Source organism: Magallana gigas, chromosome 8, assembly GCF_963853765.1.
Source record: "Magallana gigas chromosome 8, xbMagGiga1.1, whole genome shotgun sequence".
In the NCBI taxonomy this organism is placed as follows: domain Eukaryota; kingdom Metazoa; phylum Mollusca; class Bivalvia; order Ostreida; family Ostreidae; genus Magallana; species Magallana gigas.
The window spans coordinates 40,903,643-40,922,721 of record NC_088860.1 but is presented as its reverse complement, the minus strand read 5'-3'; the positions used below and the strand labels follow the sequence as shown (position 1 = coordinate 40,922,721).

The following is a 19,079-nucleotide window of genomic DNA, read 5'->3' as shown; positions in this document are numbered from 1 at the left end:
TTCATTAAACCAAAACAAAAACAAAAACCAATAAAAAAAACTAAAACCTAATTCGTTTTACTGAAAAAAATGTCATTTCATAAAGCATCCATGTAAATAAAATGCGTTTTTTTTGGTGTATGGTACCGTATGGATGTAGCAAGCATTACAACACTATATAAATAGTGCCTGTTTGGGAGGGTAACAGTTGAAATTGACACCCCTCGAAAACCATTGTCAACCTCCGCGTCGGTTGACAATGGTTTTCGAGGGGTGTCAATTTCAACTGTTATCCTCCCAAACAGGCACTATTTATTTTATTATACTGAATGTCTTAATTTGAGATAATTAAGGTCTTCCGTTTCCAACGGAAGACCTTGTACTGATTCTGTTGGAAATTCTTCATTATTATTTTTAGGGTCTTCAGTTTCCAACGGAAGACCCTCTTGTTATTCTATTGTTTCTTTTTAGGGTCTTCCGTTTTTGAACGGAAGACCCTCTTGTTATTCTATTGTTTCTTTTTATTATTATTTTTTTTCTTTTTCTTTATTTTTCTGACTTTTTTAAAGCTTAATATCTCCAATAGTTTTCAACGGATTTACATGAAATTTTCAGGGATGATGTAGCATTATTGTGCCTCAAAGATGTTAAATTTTTATTTACAACGTCACATCCGTTTTTACGTTACGTCAATTTTTAAATTTTAAAAAAGTGATTTTGTCCAGGGCGTTTTTCAAAAACGCTTCAAGATAGAGACTTGGAATTTTTTGTGTTGAAGCATTGATCGTTTTTATTTGGACATAAGGCTGGAATTTAGTTTCCGTCACTTCCGGTCTAAACCGGAAGTGTTTTAAAATTTTCGAATTTTCGAATTTTTCGTTTTAATTCTAAATGTTTACGAGGTTTGTAGAGTTGTTCATGCTGAATACGAAACTGAAATCCGTTTGAAAATCGGACGATGCATTACAGAGATATCGGGGTTTAAAAATTGATTTTTCCGGAATTTTTTATTCCGCGTCCTTGGTTTAAAAAATAGCATAATGTTAATAGTTAAATTAACTCGTACCAAAAATAATTGTTTAGTCGTACTTAAACACATTCGGATTTTTTTTGTTAAGTTATTCTTAAAATCAAGAAGGTTTTTGTTAAGTCGTACTTAAAATCATTCGGATTTTGTTAAGTCGTACCAGGAATAATTCGATTTTTTCATTTTTTTATTTTATTTTCTATTGTTATTGGTTTAAGAGCTCTGCTTCTTACAGGAACTTCCAGCTTTACTTTCGACATTAACGGGAGACCCACTCGTTGCTTTGCAACGAGCTTTGCTCTAGTTATTATTATTTTTTTTCTTTTTCTTTATTTTTCTGACTTTTTCAAAGCTTAATATTTCAAAAAGTTTTCAACAGATTTACATGAAACTTTCAGGGATTATGTAGCATTATTGTGCCTCAAAGATATTAATATTTTAAGTACAACGTCACTTCTGTTTTTACGTTACGTCAATTTTTAAATTTTAAAAAAGTGATTTTGTCCAGGGCGTTTTTCAAAAACGCTTCAAGATAGAAACTTGGAATTTTCTGTGTTGAAGCATTGATCGTTTTTATTTGGACGTAAGGCTGGAATTTAGTTTCCGTCACTTCCGGTCCAAACCGGAAGTGTTTTAAAATTTTCGATTTTTCGAATTTTTCGTTTTAATTTCAAATGTTTATGCGGTTTGTAGAGTTGGTTATGCTGAACACGAAACTGAAATCCGTTTGAAAATCGGACGATGCATTACAGAGATATCGGGGTTTAAAAATTGATTTTTCCGGAAATTTTGATTCCGCGTCCTTGGTTTAAAAAATAGCGTAATGTTCAAAGTAAAGTTAACTCGTACCAAAAATAATTGTAAAGTCGTACTTGAACACATTCGGATTTTTTTTGTTAAGTCGTTCTTAAAATCGAAAAGGTTTTTGTTAATTCGTACTCAGATTCTCGGATTTTGGTTAAGTCGTACCAGGAATAATTCGATTTTTTTCATTTTTTTTTTATTTTAGTTACTCTTGTTGTTGGTTTAAGAGATCTGCTTCTTACAGGAACTTCCAGCTTTACTTCCGACATTAACGGAAGACCCACTCGTTGCTTTGCAACGAGCTTTGCTCTAGTTCTTCTTCTTTTTCTTCTAGACGTTTCTTTAAACTGTAATATCTCGCTTGTTTGTCATTAGATTTTATTCAAATTTTCAGGGTTAATTGAAAATGATAATAGCTTAATATGGCACAAAATATTGTGAAATCGCTACATCCGGTTTCGAGTTATTCCCCTTTGAATATTTTTTTAGTGGGTCTCGTGTACCTGCAAAGGCTCCGAGTTGATCCGTAGCAAGTAGTTTTAATTTACAAATCTTTAATGTAGACATCTTGAACGTTGTCCTCCTAGTTTTACATGTTTGATTTACCCACGTTTACTTCTTAAAAAATTACATCGAAATTTATGTTTCAAAAAATGTTAAATTTTGCTTATATCTTTGCTCAATAACTTTTTAGTAGTAATTTTTTTCTAATCATATATAGAACAAAAGTTGTGCAGAATATTACGAGCTTTCATTTGATACCAGAATAAAGGGGCTAGCCCCTAAAATGTGGGGTCTAGATCCCTTAAAAGTCTTTGCTTCATAACTCTAAAACGGTAAATTTTTCGATATGGGCGTCGCTGCAAAATATGTTGTTTGTGACTTTATTGAACTCATAAAACTGTTTTTGTGTTCGGGTATTGCATAATTTGAGGGTAAAAAGTAATACGTGTTGATCAGCACTCGCGGCAATTTGGCCAAGTTAACGAAACTCTCCCTCGCCCGCGGCCGAGAAAATCGGTCACCATGGTCGCGGCTGGGCTACCTAGCGGTCAGCGGTTATCTAATACACGAGAGTTGCGTCTCTCTTATATGAGTTTATCCAGCCGCGAACTCAAGAACTGTTTTAGTTTTCATTACACATAAAAGTTTATGGACTAAACGATCGGGTGTCAATTAAGAAATCGTTCAGTTAATTAATAAAAGCAATTTCATTCTCAATCTAAAGCAATATTAGACATAGATCAATTGTGGGTTTCACTTTAAAATAAAGAACTTCTATTTGATAGAATATGGTCATTATACTGCAAACTTTTCAAATCTTCCTGGGTTCTGAGCTGTGCGTGTCTGTGCGTTGTACCTTTACTTAATCTATCCTTCCTCCACGGCCGAGGAGATCAGCCAGGGCTGCACTACCTAAAGGTAAGCGGTTATCTAATACACAAGATTCGCACACCGTGACGCACACTTAGATGAATATGAACGTGTTTGAGTTTATAAAGCCGTAAATACAAGAACTGTTTTAATATATGCAAGTTTGTCTATCTTGTATTTTTTTTATTAAACATTTGAGTGTAAGTGAATATTAATGAACGATATTACTCCAAATCGGAAAGATCGTCAGACATAAATTTATGGTTGGTTTGTATATCTATAAAATTTTAACCCCCCACCCCACTAATATTAAATGATTATTATCCCTCGCACATGGCCGAGGAGATCCAGCGCGAGTGGACAAGTGATCCGCGGTTGGCTTGTGTTCTTCTACATGTACCTTATCACGCGGTCATGTTTCATATTTTCACGGACAGAACTATATTATTTTTTATGTTTTCAACTGTTATATAGGTTTAAGATGAAAAGATAAATTCATTTTACTTGTACGGTTGATTAAAAATTGATTTAATCATACGATAGCGTACAAGGTAGTTTAAAAATCAAATCAAATTAAAATCAAAGTTCCATGTTACATGTTTGCAGAAGGTGCTAGCACGATAAAAGAATGTCCTGAATTGATGCATTTGATGATTATTTTAAAGAATATTCACATGAGTTTTAAACGACTTACGATTAAATTTTATCGGTCACATATTAATCACTCTGTAGTTTTTCTACATGTTTGTTCGTTTCAGTGTGGAAGCGAACTCATTGCTGCGCCCCCCCCCCCCCCCCGCCCCGCTGATAAGTGCTCGCGCTGGATTTTTTTTTAAATTGGCGAAAAGATATCCAGATCTGTCAAAAAACATTTTTTTTACTTCTTCTTATGTGCAACATTTTCTACTCAACGTGTTTCACTTTCCCACACGTTTGTTTATTCGGCCAGTCTGTGTTAATTCAAACGCCACGTGCGACCGAAAATCTTGTGTCGCTTTATCTCACACAACTCAGAACATATGTAATTGAGTAACAGTTGGGAGGGTGCTTTTATTAACAATAAGACTATTATTCGAAATCAATCATCTTCACATTAAAGATGTGAAATCGTAACCTGAGAATGTGGCTAATAAATTTACCTGTTGAACACGCTAAACCTCTATAGTTATGAACAGAATAATTTATAAAATATTAAAATTAAAAGTTTGAAGTCAAAGGAAATTTTGTTCGTGGGAAATACGACTACATTATGCAATGCAGTCGATCGCCATAGAAATCATCAAAGTACTGCAAGTGTCGACAGATTTCTTATTTCTTTGAAAGACCATGATAATTCACTTGACTTGCAGACTATAATATAGCGACATATCTGCCTCCCAAAAATAAATGCGCTTCTGAAAGTTACACTTAAATGAGATAGATGTGCGTTATTGAGGATTATATTTATTGCTAATTGTATGAAAATTGATAAAAAAAACTTTTAATTGAAGTTGTGTATTATGAGGTTGTAATGCAACTTGATTTACTTACAAGGTTAGCTACAGCCAGCGGAATATTAATTCTAGGTGAACAATGAATACCCAATATTAAAATACAAGATAAATAGTTTCCAGAACTATAATACTATGCATGTGTATATGAAGGTTGCACCCTCATTTGTATGGCTGTAAATAAGGAGGTAAAGGTGTATCGATGTACCGGTACATACAATGTATGACTGCACATACGGATTCCGGACCGTGGCTACAGACGATACCCATGATAGTCTAATAATACATCAATGCGCAGTTTGATCTAGAAACTGACCAGTTTCATAACTTCTTCGAATTTCTCTAACACGGACTGTCTAATTCCTTCCCAGAATTCCAATTTACGCAAGCGCAATTGAAATTTTTTTTCAATTTAATTAGTCAACCCACTGACATAAAAATAAGGATTTTGCATATTATTCCACCGACGAGAGAAAAATATTCATTTCTGTAAATAAGGTTATTTAATTTCACGTTACATAGCGGTGTCTCTATGAAACAACACCATCTGGTGTAAAATTTAGATGCTGACTTTTGCATAAATTCTCCCGCTGATCTTTTATTTTTTAGCTGATTATATATTATTTTGAATGTCCAAGTCTACTTGTATCATTAAATAATATCAGACGACACACATTTCCCTGTAGAAAAGTTCAGAGATGCCTTCAATTTTGACTAATTACTAAATTTTGTCAGCACGTAACAATTCTAAACTTGCACATAGTCTTCAAAAATTTAGAAAGATTTAAATAAAAAAGTTATCCCAGAGAAAAGGTTACGTGTTTTGTAAGCGGGTTCGGTTTTTTTTTTTTAAAAATACAATTCCTGACATGAATCATGAGTACATACTGTTTACAACAATGCTTGCTACCCTTTGAGAATTTAACTCGCCATTAAACATCTCATTTTTTTAGAGAATTTTTGAAACGATTACAAAAACTGTGTTCGACAAATAGTTTTCCTAAAACATTTTCTTCCTTTCTTTTTCAAAACACGTTTAATATACAGTCTTTCAATCACAACACGTTTTTATGACAAAAGCAGAACTGAATGTTTAGTCATTATAATCGTTTGACACCATATCACATATATTTTCAACCCGCAGCAACAACGGAAGACCTACTCGTGGCTTTGCCACGAGCTCTGCTCTAGTTTTTTACTACTTTTATATAGACATGACATGAATTCTACGGCGAACCGTACGCGCATGATTTACGCGCATGTAACAATTCGTTGTGTTACCCTTTGCTAACGCTGAGGGTAATAGAACGGATTATCAACTGCGTCTAAACCAATCAGATTTCAGTATTTAACATGAAAGTGTAAAAATACGAATTGTTACATGCGCGAAAATTATGCGCGTACGGTTCGCCTTAGAATATCTAAAAGCAGTGATGCTTTCTTTAAAATTAAGACATTCAGTATAACAAAATAAATAGTGCCTGTTTTGGAGGAAAACAGTTGAAATTGACACCCCGAGAAAACCATTGTCAACCGACGCGAAGCGGAGGTTGACAATGGTTTTCTCGGGGTGTCAATTTCAACTGTTACCCTCCCAAACAGGCACTATTTATATATTGTTATACTTTCATGTTAAATACTGAAATCTGATTGGTTAAGACGCAGTTCATAATCTGTTCTATTACCCTCAGCGTTAGCAACGCACTTAACAACGGGTAACATTACGAATATTAGGTGGCCGTCTTATTGACTGAAATCTAAAAGCAGTGATGTTTTCTTACGGCTTGGTCTCTCGATGCTCTCAATGCTCAAGACAGTCATTTTTATACTATGGTCCGTGACAAGCGCATGCTTCACGGTGAACGTTTACCTTACGATCAACGGCATAAAATGAAAATTTTACTTTACTCTGAAAATACTACATGATAATATGTTTTACGGTGCTACCGTTGTGGCGAGCGCAACAAGAATTATACACATACCTTGCATCATTGTCAACTTATAATTTTATTTAGGTATCAGCGAATGTCAAAGAATTTTTGCTCTACAATAAGTATGCCAAAGGTTCTAATTTTAATGGTTATGATACATACAGCACAACCCCCTTCCCAGAGAGAGAGAGAGAGAGAGAGAGAGAGAGAGAGAGAGAGAGAGAGAGCCCGGTACCTGTTTGTAGGTGTGTAATTTCCCATTTTTAAATTTAATGGTCTGACTATATGCCATATCTACATAATTTTTTTAACTGTTTATTTTTTTATTTTATTCCTTTTTATTTTTTTTCAAAATGGCCTATTGTTTATTTCCTCCCTACTCATTACACAATTAGCTTAAAAATGGATCGATATGACAGTAAGTATGGCTCTTGCTAATATATATACATAAAATCTCTATATTAAAAAAAAAATAAAAACAAATCATATGTCAATGAGGCAGGTATCGCAGTCTATACTGAAATAGCTTGTACACGCAATACAGATGTTTGATCCACCTCTAAATTTATCGCGGGAAATATAGCGCGAGTGCACTGTGACGTCATCCATGACTTTGTTCGTCTTTGTTTACGTTTCTCGACTCATTACGAAGGTATGGAAGCATGTAACAAATCTTTTGAGTCTCGCCAAAGCATATGCGGTACTCAAAACGTGTCTTCAAACTTTAAAGCACTGTAAATTACGAGTTAAAAGTCGGCCATTTTTGGCATAGCACCACGGGTGAAAACATTAGAGAGCATTATGGGACGTAGACAAAAATTTTGGAGACTAAAGGCAGCTCCCTGCACACCATGTGACCTTTACTGTGACGTCACATACTCTCAAAGTGAAAGTAACGCGATGTCTGTCAACAAATGGTAATTCACATAGCTATAATGCGTGTTTCTACACACGGACGTGTAAGAATAATATTTTTTTAAAAAAGTTTAACTGCATTGTAACAAAGTGAAGAAAGTGTTTATGTATAATTGTTAATTACATGTACTAAATATTTATAGCGAGCGCAGCTCGCCGGCGCGCAGCGCCGGCTAGCGAAGCGAGCTCTAAGAACCAGTGTGCGCGGGAAAATGAACGAGCTAAACCTACAGTTCATCAAACAAAATTTTTTGTCTACGTCCCATAATGCTCTCTAATGTTTACACCCGTGGTGCTATGCCAAAAATGGCCGACTTATAACTCGTAATTTACGGTGACTTAATGTTTGAAGACACGTTTTGAGTACCGCATATGCTTTGGCGAGACTCAAAAGATTTGTTACATGCTTCCATACCTTCGTATTGAGTCAAGAAACGTAAACAAAGACGAACAAAGTCATGGATGACGTCACAGTGCACTCGCGCTATATTTCCCGCGATAAATTTAGAGGTGGATCAAACATCTGTAATGAGTGTACTGGCTATTTCAGTATAGTCTGCGATACCTGCCTCATTAACATATGATTTGTTTTTAATCTTTTTTTAATATAGAGATTTTATATATATATACTAGCAAGAGGCATACTTTACTGTCATATCGATCCATTTTTAAAGTAATTGTGCATGCATGTACCGTGCAGTAGGCAGGTAAGTATATGAGTAGGGAGGAAATAAACAATAGGACATTTTGAACTAATTAAAAAGGAATAAAATTAAAAAAAACAAAAAGGTAAAAAAAATTATGCAGATATTGCATATATTCATACCATTTAATTTAAAAGTGGGAAATTACACACCTACAAACAGGTACCGGGCTCGCTCGCTCGCTCTCTCTCTCTCTCTCTCTCTCTCTCTCTCTCTCTCTCTCTCTCTCTCTCTCTCTCTCTCTCTCTCTCTCTCTCTCTCTTTCTGGGTAGGGGGTTGCGCTGTATGTATCATAACCATTAAAATTAGTACATTTGGCATACTTATTGTAGAGCAATACTCTCTCAAAAAATTTTTGACGTTCGTTGATACCTACCGTAAATAAAAGTATAATTTGACAATGATGCAAGGTACAGTATGTGTAATTCTTGCTGCGCTCGCCAGAACGGTAGCACCGTAAAACATATTACGTAAGAGAAGATGTTACACCCCCCCCACCCACACCGATCTCTCATCATGCACCCCATCCTCTCAACCTAAGCCTATGTTGGGTTGATCCCCCACTCTTCCACAATCACATAACTTTTTAATTATCTCTAAACATACAAGATTGGATCGATTGACAGAATACTAGCTAGCTCATAGTGAAATGTTGGTGATAAAAGTATCCAATTTTATATTAACCAGTCCAAAATGTGCATTGTGCTTGTAAATGTACCCCCTTTGCATATACATGTAAGCTAGCTGATGAAATGCATCAACTTATATATGGCCGGAGAAGGATAATAGATAATAAAATTAACTTCCTTTAAAATAAATGCAGAGAAGTAACTTATTGAAAGACAATGCATGGTCATATACATAAAATGTTTTGGAAAATGAATATACTAATAAATGTAGTAAGTATAGTTTAAAACAATTATTTTACAATGATACACTATTTTATCTGTCAAGTATATAGGTCTCCAGTCCCAAATATTTAGATTTTAAAATACATGTACCTGTATATATATTTAAAAAAGAGGCCCAAAGCCTTATTTAACTGTTACCTGGGCATAAATGCAACCCTGCATGTTGAGGATTAATCAAATGGCATTTGATATATAAAGAATTGATAGTTGTGATACAATTAATATGCATGTGTCTAGGGGTGGGTCAGGAAAATTCAAACTTGTCAAAATAGGAAAGGCACTCCTCCTCCCCCAGAAAAAAATATCTACAAGAATTGTGACCAAAGGATCATGAGTTTTATAAATTGTGTTATAGGCTCCATTCTCATCCTAACCTGTACTTAAAAGTGCACTATTAGATGTTAATGTTCAATATATGACAATATATGATAAGGCTCCCCCTCAAACAGTACCTCTGACTCGGTGGTCATGAATTTCAAATGATGAATTCAGATGAATTCTATCCGTTCATCACAGGAATGCCTGCTAGTTTTTATACATGTACTTGGTAATGGAAGAAAGATTTTTTTAAAGAGTTAAACTTTATGACCAAAATGGCCTACCCGAAATAAGAGCCCTGGGATCATAAATACAATTTTGGTATAGATCTCCCTGCTCTTCCAATCCATGCAAAAAGTTTTAAAGAGAATTAAAAAGGAAGATTTTTAAAGAATAAATAAATACCGTACTCAATTACCTTATATTTTAACAAGAGATCCACTTTAAATTGAGCCAATCTTGCTTCATGATATGATACAAATCATACTATACATAATGTATCATACGATATTTGGTGGAAAATAGTTTTTGAAAAAGTTGGCGTGGATTTGAAATAGTGTATTCCTGTCAGAACATGACTATTCCTATACATATGTGCATGGCATAGTACTTGATTTAGTGGAAGCGCACTCCGCCAAAAACGCTTAATAGAATATACAGCCAAAAGTAATATGGTTACAGTACTGTACAATATCATACAATACTATAGTATTGCATCATATGATACACAGTTGAATCAAATTATAAAACATTGAGTCATATCATTTGATACAATATTCTCTCATATCGTATGATACAATATCATATTGTATAATTTTTTTTACCATATCTTGTGATTGCTATTGTGATATTTACATGATTTGAATGAATATAGTGATATTAATTATATCACAATGTATAAGATATTATGACATTAGCTTTACTTGTATTATACATGTATTATGATATTGATCATTAACTATAATTTGCATATAATGTTATCATATTGATCATGTTGATAATACCATGTCTTAGTGAGTTTTGTAATCTTTGATTACCTATGTTTAAAATATCAAAACACAAACATGTCTGTCATCAATTAATATTTAATTTACAAATTTGAACATGCATTAGAATACAAAAAATGTACCCGGTAAAAGACTTTCAACTGAAATAGCCATATATATGCCGAGTTGGCCATGAGGGATGAAGATAATTAGCGTCATGACTTAAGGTATACTGCAGGGCGTAGAAAGATAATATTATGTTTAACACAGTGAAAGGGTAACTGTGAATTCCAGTCCCACATATGGAAGGGTGGTAGAGATCAACCATAGATGAACATGACTTGTAGAGGATGGTAGCGACTTTAGCCAGTGCACAACTCCATTGCTGCCTCATTCCTATTTCCTCTTCTATTCTAAACATGAAGTTAGTAATAGCTTAGTGGATTTTTGGCTAGGTAATGCATGCAGCACATCTCCCGATATGGAGGAACCTACTGGAGATTATGTTTCAGTGTTTTTTTCCTTGTCAGAACTAACTGTTACTTCTATTTTTTCATTTTCATCTTCTCTGGAGAAGGTCCTAAAAATTCACAACAAAAATCTTGAAATTGAATATCATTCACATGAAACATGCATCCAAGCCCATTTTTTTTTCTTTTTTAACATACACTAAGAACAGTTACACTAATAATGTTTATCACATGTTCAGCTCAATATGTTTTGGATAACGCTCATCATGAGTCATGTAACAAATTTATTATTTTACACTATGTATTCTTACCCAACATGACGTCATAATTAAACATACTGTAGGTTTAAGTTGGATAATTGACAAAGAATGAAGAAGTATCAAAATATAACAGCTGAAAGAGTAGAGTACCGTAAATCTGAGTTATAAATCTGAAGCATTTAATGCTGTTTTATATATATTTTTTTATAAATTCATAAGATTACGTTTGATAAATGAAAGTTTTGATGTTTGTTAAGCTTGGAACTTTTTCAACCTGCATAAAGTAGTTGACGTTTCTAAAAGATTGGAGTTTAACAAAAGATGTGGTATGACGTGATAAAAAGAATATCTCATGATTTGCAATGGTACATGTATATAATTTTTATACAATTCATTCTGTGTATTCTATCTACTTGCCAAGGCTTGAGGATAATAAACACACAACTTGTTGGATAAAATTCATACAACCCATACAACATCTCTAATTATAAGAGATCCTATGTATATATGATAAAATCACAAAGACCAAAAACTTGACTTCATAAAATTAAACCACACAGATTATAACCTTAATATTCAATTATTAATTCCACACAAAATAGAGCTACAGGAGAGGGTGGTCTAAGTTTATAAACTTGTGCCCAATCCCAGTTGTGATTTTGTACAATTAAAACATGTTCAAATCAAATCAGAGCTAGAGTAAAAGCTTACCTGAGGCAGATAAGGAGGAGTAATGTTAGCTTCCTTTGAGATTTCCAAAAGATGTACTCCATGCTCCACTCTTACAAAACTAAATTTCATTCACATCCGAGGTCTTCTGCAGTATATCTACAAACAACCTGCAAAAGTTAGCCATCATTGAGTTGATGTTAATTGTAATATTAAAATCTTGCATCTGGCAATGCAAAAGTGCATAAGATTAATACATTACACGTACCGGAAATTCTGGGGGGTTTCTTGGTGGACTAGATGGTCATGGCCATCTTCTGTATTCTGTCTTCAAGAGTTCTGTATAAATAGGAAAATACTTAAATTTAGAAGCCAAATAATAGTTCAATCAATCATACCTTAAAATTTAAGGTACTGGTAGATCTGATGGAAAATGTTTTGACCACCCAGCCTGCTCACTACACCTTAAAACAGTTTCTCAAATCAGCAGAAAATTACTTTATATATTATGACAGATAGCATGATGGCTAAGCGGCATGTAAATATAATAGGTGAAAAAATGTGCAATTTAGGATATGAATAATAATTTAAATATTTCAAAATTTAATTCAGTAAAGATGAACAAAAGCCTCATTTTAACAAAACATTCCAATCGCCATCTTATGACGTGGTGTTTTAACAAGTATAAGTCAAGGTGTAGTGGATTTCCGGTACCTTAATTGTAATAAATTTGCATTATATTAATTGATCAAAGTTTTTATCAAAATTATTGCTATGGAGCAGATACTAAAATTGAAGTTTAGGTAATAAAAAATGCTTCACTTCATTGATTCACAATGCATGTAAGTTTCTGAGTTTTCAAACACTCTTCATTATTATTAATATTGATATCATGATTATGAAAAGACAAATTTGAAAAATATTCATTTCAATCTTTACTCTCTCTAAGATATCTCTTTGAACAACTATGGCCTAGTTAAAAATAGTTACCCATCAATGAAGAGTTGATGAAATCTGGAAAGTTTATTACAGACACTAGGACACATTTTTTTCATTCATCATCAGATAAGTGGGTCTATCAAAGCAATGGATGAGGGAACAGGGTCTGGCTCATGTGGGTATTTCAATTTCTCCATACTGCGCTGTAACAAGCAGAATATGAACTTTAGTATACATGTACACTGTATATATAATTATACTGATAAATTTATTAGACATCCATATACATGTAAATACATTTTATGTCAATCTAAAACTGACTACATTAAGCAAATTCTAAAAAGAAAAAGACATTAATTGCCTAGTACATTGTTTACACCGACAAGATACATATTACATTGTCCAAAAACTGTTAACATTGTCCAGTTAGTGAATACTAAATAAATATTATCTAGATACAATGTAGTGATTACATTAACCAGATATAGATTACACTGACCAGACATACTGATTACAGTAAACAAATACTGATAACAGTGACAGAGAAACTGATTACATTGACCAGACGCAAGTCTCTGTATAACATAGGAGTCAGTCCAGGGGTCAATCAATTTAAAAATTACAATTACATTGGAATTCTTTTCATTACAATTATCATTACCATTACTTTCATTTACAAAAGTAATAAATAACAATTATTTTTCTAAACAATAAAGTAATGAATTACATTAAACATTGCAAAAAAAGATACAATGACAATTTTTCATAACTATTCATGGCATTTTTTTTTGTATGGAAGTAATGCATTACATTACAATTACTTGTAACTGAGAAATGGGTGCATTACACATTACTTTCGAAAAATGTAATGATTACAATGCATTACCATTGCACATCACCCCAGTTCTGATAGGAGCAGTGTGAATAAGACTAAAGAATTCATAGTAATTCCTAATGTATTGAGTATATATTACATGCATTATCAAACAGCACAAGTTCTTTTTTAACACTTCACAAAAAATAGATACAGTTACAATTAGGTTTCCTCTGAATTACATAGTGTGACTGTGTGCTGCACATTACAAATTTTAACATTTATGATATGCATGAATATAATTCAATATCTTGAACCTACTGCATGATGTAATAACTTGAAATTTACAAAGCATGTGAGTGATCATAATAGGTGAGTAGTTATATAGCTATGTCACTGTCTGGATCAAGTGAGAGCTTCTCATTAACTGAAACAAATGAGACACAAATGGATATGATGTAAAACCTAACAAGTTGAATCAAGATACATGTTAATAACGTTAAGAGAATGTCAATGACTAATTGTAATAATGAGAATCTCTTTAAAACACAAAATTACAATAACATACTGAAGCTCTAGAGAAGTCTCCATGTGGATTACCTGATTGTTTTGTTCTGCCTAGTAAGGTGTATAGAAAGGTAACTTTATCACCAAATAGATGAAAACACAGGGTTCCTGAAAAACAAATAGAAATCTTTCAATCAGCATTGAACAAGAATCACGTCTTCCACCTCATCTATTTTGCATGTCTGAGAACACCAAGAATTTAGCAAGAACAAAATGCTATACCACTCTTAAGTCAGCAGTCCCACCACTCAAATGGAAGACACTACATATGATATTGTGTAGGTCACATTTAGGGAGTGCAGAAGGATTTATATTCAGATTATATCCACTTGTTGACCAGGGTGCTTATAAAGAATCACCCCAGCTGGCTGACTGGAGGATTCTGAAACAATAAAAGCATGCTTTAATCAATGTAGAACTATTATAGCAGCTGTAAAGCACACGGCCCAATACTGTACAGCATGTAATAAATACTTGTCTCAGCACTGAAGAGAATCAAAGCTTATAAAAAATTTTAAAATATCAATCTTACAGAACAATATACTGTACTTGTAATGCACTTGTAACATTTTACATTGAAGATTGATTTTATCACAGATTTTTTATTTCAATAGGCAAGTCAAAACTCTATTTTCACTAATTAAGATCACTTTATTTGTAAATTAGCATAATGAATGACAATAAAGACAAGACATCAGTGAGATTGATCATAGGTACATGGTACAGCCCACACACATGGATAACATATAGGTCCTGTGAACATTTACATTACTAAATTTGCTTAATTAATTTATCTATATATGTCGACGACTGGAAAGAGCTACATTGTAGGTCATAAGGCCCTATTAATTAACTGTCATTAGGCCCCTGTTACGACATAAGGCTCCATGTATTTATTACTATTTACTACATTATACTAGACCACTGATGGCGGCATTCATTTATAGGCTCAAAGATTAATTCACTATTCAGGGTCTATGATAATTATATAGCACAAGAATTTGACACAATCTGAGTAACAACAAAAAGAAGGTGCATTATATACCTCTTTTTATATACCCCCTTTTTATTGATGACAGATTGAGCCAAATCCCAATGATGGTTAGGACCTGTATATCTGCTCAACTTAAATAATTATCTATATTTACAATACATGTACTTTCTATGACATACACATATCATAAAATTTAATATGTAAACGGTGTGACCGTTGGACCGAGCGCAGATTTAACACAGTGCAGTTTGATTTTTGTATAATAAATCTATTTAAAACGCACACAGTAGGATCCGCCAGCAAGGTTGCCTACTCAAATCATTCGTCAAAGTTAAACTAAACGTCGCGTGCTCAGTCTAGATTATGACGTCATATTTCAGACGTAAAACGTCTTCGGAAATAGCCGAAGAGACTTACGTGATTCCGATTTTTTTTTTATTTCTTCTTTCATTGTTCATCAACTTAATTTATATGAATGCCAATGTAATAAAATTGAATACTTTATTCAGAATCTTAAAGATCAGTTCCTTGACGTTAATGTTTTTATTTTCCATCTGATAATTTGATAAGACATACATAGAACAAGTCGTGTTTCTTGATTGAAGCACTATTGAAACTTATCTGGTTTCCTTTTTAATTTCTTTTAATTCAAATTACCTTCTATTGAAACACTGGAACTTATTAAATCGACTTTAGGGGCAATAAACATCGATAAGTACCAGTCAATCAATGATCGAACTAACTTTTTAAAAACAAAATGGCTGCCAATATGGCGGCGCCCAGGGCTGGAAGAAAATTTTTTTGGCCTTAGTACCCCTGATTCAACTTTCATTTTTCACTGATTTTCTTATATATACGTGTTACCATTAATCCTCGCTTCGCGAGGCGGGCTTCGCCCGCCTCTCGCTGCGCTCGGTATTAAGATAACATTATTTCTTTAAACACAAGAAATATTTGAGCATATATAATCCATAAAAGACAATAAAATAATTTTTAAAATCGTACATACCTCGCTGAATCCTTCCTGAGCGTCTAACTTCGTCTAACTTGTTATGCCATTCGGCGCACCTCGGCCGATTCCGGTATCCTACATCAATGAGGTACGAATCTGCCGAGGTGTGCCGAATGTTGTTATGCTGAGATAAAGTGAAAGCGGAAGTTCGATTGCGCATGCGCAACTGGGTAGCAGGGAGCTGCCGAAAGCTGAATTCAAAAATTTTTGTTTGATGAACTGTAGGTTAAGCTCGTTCTTTTTCCCGCTTCGCTCGCCGGCGCTGCGCGCGATTTGATTGACAGGTGTAGCACGTGGACTCAGACTAAACTGCATGTTGGGTTCAATCACAATGTACCCTATTATTATATGAATAATAATTTATGAATATTTAAAATTGGTATAGTTCAAATGAAAGTAGGTAAAATTACGCCTTAAGGATGACGTTTACTCAGAATGAAAAAAAAAATCCACTGATGATAATGAAAAACCATATATTGTGTGTTATAGTCCTTTGCTTGTATTGTTATTTTTCACTTTCAGAAAAGTAGGTCAATGACCTACTTTTTGAGTTAATGGCCATTTAATATTTATTGAAAAATCAAGAAAAATCCCATAAAATTTTACACTACGATTGAGATTTTCTTAATCAAAAAAATATCACAAATAATTAAACACTTTAAAAAATAAGATACACTTTATGAATGGTAGTGGCACTAAATAAGTACACAACATTAAGATTTCAGCATAAATTTTTAAAAATAATTCAGTCCGAATTTCCTCTATCATTTTTCAAATCCCTTCCCATTTTTTATTCAATTTTACAAAAGATTGAATGATGATAATACAAAAACATTTATGGTATTGAACTACTTAAATTGACCTTATTCTGTTGGCATAAAATTTATATGAGGTCAATGATCAAAATTTTGAGATAAGGTGTCTTTTATCGTTTTTAAGCATTTTTCAATATTTTTATTATTCATGCCATAAGATTATTTCTATGAATAAGTGATGTAAAACTAAGGGAAAATATGCAAAATTACATACACTTAAATATAAAATCCTAACTTTTAATATTAGACTACTGCCAAAAAACTTTTTGCAGAAAACAAAATCTGCAAAATTTAGTCCGAATTTTCTCTGTTTGACTAAAAGTCAATTTTTGTTTGAGCCTAATTTCATAATAAAGTAAAACTATTCAATGTTTTGTCAATAATAATTCATTTCATAAATACTTTTTGTGTTTAGAACAAATTTTACTCATTACATTGAACTTTATAGCAATCGGAATTTGAGAACTCAAACCCTGAGTAAATAACACCCTTAAACCCCCCCCCTCTCTCTCTCTCTCTCTCTCTCTCTCTCTCTCTCTCTCTCCTCTCTCTCTCTCTCTCTCTCTCTCTCTCTCTCTCTCTCTCTCTCTCTCTCTCTCTCTCATATGAAGATCATAAACAGAGAATATTTGCATCGACGACACTCTGTAAGCAAAATACTGGCAACATGAAAATTCAAATTTGATTCCTGTTTTTCTAAAAATGTGTCAAATAAACAACCCAACGCAGTTTTTACCTGAGACAGGTGTTTAAACCGCGTTGCAATTTGGACCGCGGGGGTGCGCGGAAAATACGGGATCCGCGTTGACGGTACTGTAAATGTCAGAACAGCCAATTTTTCCATGTATGGATCATCATATTCTACAACTGTCTGGGAGTCTAGCGAAACATTAATAGTTACATTTCCCTGTGTCCTTGTCTGTGATAACACTACGAATCAAATTGTAACATATATTCCAATACATTTCATAAATGGCGCAAATGACACGTACTTCTGGGCGCAAGAAGTACAGTTATACGAAATGAAAGTAAAAGAGAAGACAACTTAAGTTATTTAGAACTTGTGTCTAATACATTTGATTTAATCAATAAAATATGTTCAATTCAATTTCAGTTCGAAAATAGCGCGAAAATATCAATGATTTGATATTTAAACGAAAAGTTGCTGAAAATTATATAGATATAAGTAATAAGGACTCATTTTTAGCTCACCTGAACCAAATGCTCAAGTGGGATTTGTCCTTGTCTGTCGTTGACATTTTCATCTTCTCCATAACCACTCGACCGATTTTAAACTTAGCATAAAGCATTGCTACAACGCACTTTGAAAAATTACGCACTTTGAATTTTTTTTTCAAAGTGCGTTAATTTTGGGACCACGTCAACGCACTTTGAATTTTTTTTTCAAAGTGCGTTGATATCGTCGATATTAACGCACTTTGAAAAAAAAGTTCGATGTTTGGTCGAAATGATTGATATTTTTATAATCGATAAATGATTAGAATTCTTTCTTTTCTCATAAAACAATATTGATAATTTACACACAAAGAACAATTCAGGAGATTTGAAGTATCCAAATACTAATATGACATAAACTTCATCGCTTAGCAACTTCATATTTCTTTTTTATGTTTGTAAATTTACTTCTTATCTGGTACATTGAGCTATGTCAGAACGAATGTGATTTATATACTTGTATATTGATAATGGAGGTCAATGTATAACATATTTCAACTGGCTTCAATTGCATGTGCTTATAAACAAACATGATGTGAAAAAAGGATACATTAGTTATGTTAATCAAAAACAATATACATATAATATTTTAAAAGATCAGTGCGAGAAAAAACGCTACACCCTAATGCTTATTTTTAAGTTTATAATAATTTAATGTTTGTTAATGTAATTTGTTTATATTGATGTTATTTATTTGATTCTAATATGAAAAGAGGGTTAATATTGAAACACTAATAGATTCCTTAACATACCAATGGAGAAATATTATTGTTTGGCCAACTCGTTTTTTTAATATCTCTGTACTTAATTTACAACAGAGCATAATTATTTCTTTTTCCGATCTTAAACGTTTACTCCAAGTTG

General features: G+C 33.2%; 1 long non-coding RNA gene across 2 annotated transcripts; it reads right to left on the bottom strand.

Annotated features, from left to right (window-relative positions):
- Positions 1 to 10,578: 10,578 nt before the first annotated feature.
- Positions 10,579 to 16,295, bottom strand: LOC109621156 (uncharacterized). 2 transcript variants are annotated; one of them, XR_010708702.1, is made up of 7 exons: positions 16,162 to 16,295; positions 14,381 to 14,540; positions 14,192 to 14,266; positions 12,829 to 12,980; positions 12,107 to 12,177; positions 11,881 to 12,008; positions 10,579 to 11,019 (listed from the first exon to the last, which is right to left on the bottom strand). It is a non-coding gene; the product is annotated as an uncharacterized lncRNA (long non-coding RNA). The 2 variants fall into 2 exon arrangements; XR_010708703.1 differs by having other exon boundaries at positions 10,579 to 10,852.
- Between the last annotated feature and the right edge of the window lie 2,784 nt (positions 16,296 to 19,079).